This window comes from Coenobita brevimanus, chromosome 52 (genome assembly GCF_032717465.1).
Source record: "Coenobita brevimanus isolate Jiangsu-jjx chromosome 52, ASM3271746v2, whole genome shotgun sequence".
Classification (NCBI taxonomy): Eukaryota; Metazoa; Arthropoda; class Malacostraca; order Decapoda; family Coenobitidae; genus Coenobita; species Coenobita brevimanus.
Genome location: NC_137005.1, coordinates 17,197,132 through 17,198,446, shown reverse-complemented (window position 1 = coordinate 17,198,446; position 1,315 = coordinate 17,197,132).

Genomic DNA, 1,315 nt, shown 5'->3' with positions numbered 1-1,315 from the left:
AGTCGGGGATGTGACATGAGCCCCACTGAAAGCCTGTGTGGCAAAGTGGTATACGTATGGGAAGAAGAAGGGGAACGAACAACACAGCAGGCTGTGATTGTTGCAAATGATGCATGGACTATATGTTAGATACATTATGGTTTATGGCTATGTTATATTCGTAAACAAGGTGTCTACAGCAGACTTAGAAAGCACTGAATTTACCTTGTTAGATAACTGTCATAATTACTGTTTCTGCTACACGGTCATAATGTTCATACGCAGTTGGGCTGCATAATGTGAATTATATTTTATAGGTTAAAGTATTGTCATTAATTATACCTTATCTATGCAGATATTTTAATAACATAACTTTACTAGTGAAGGAGAGGGTGAATATCAATACAAGGAATTGTCAGATATAAATGGCACAAGAAAACTGTTATCATCCATCCGTGGTGTATGAATGTTATACAGTATTAACAAACATGGTGGGAAAATCAGAAAAATTTTTACGTATTCTAGTCAAAAATACATTGCCTCATACGAGTATATTGTTAGTACAGTGCCATGGTTATTCATAGCCTAGATACATTTATTCTACTACTAATCTGTTTGTATGTGACGGAATGGAATTAACATAAATAGTAAGCGATATAATCATCAGAATTATAAGGGTGAAATCAACATGGGCTTAATATTATTATTATCTTTTTTAAGAATAAATGGAAGGTCGGTGCTGAAACCTGCAGATGAAACGAGGGAAAAGACAAGAGAACTTGTTAGGGAAATAAATATCATTTGTTTACTAGTACTGAATGGGGGACGAGGCGGCAAAGTCAATAGGTCTGTTGTTCCAATGGACGCAGGTTTGAATCTTGGTTGAGGCAGGGAGCAGTATACGAGCATGAATTTCGTTAAAAACAAACTTTAATGATTTACCATAAGACCTGCTGACATGTCACAAAAACACCCAAACTAATACTAATACAGAACTACGAAGCATCTTAAAACGGACGGTGAGTGTTAGTGCAGAAGTGGCGTCATATGGAGGTGAATGGTATACAGGAAGACTGCTGGGCCTCAGGGAATCTATGTTCTGAGTCACACACACACACACACACACACACACACACACACACACACACACGGACTGTAACTGGTGATATGCGTAAGCCTAGAAGTTACCATTACTGGATCTAGTTGGATTTACATGTTCCCTCCCCCCGCTCTCTCTCTTGTGTCCGTAGCTCCATACCTGGATGCGACTATAACTATTACTATCTATTCACACACACACACACACACACACACACACACACATATATATATATAT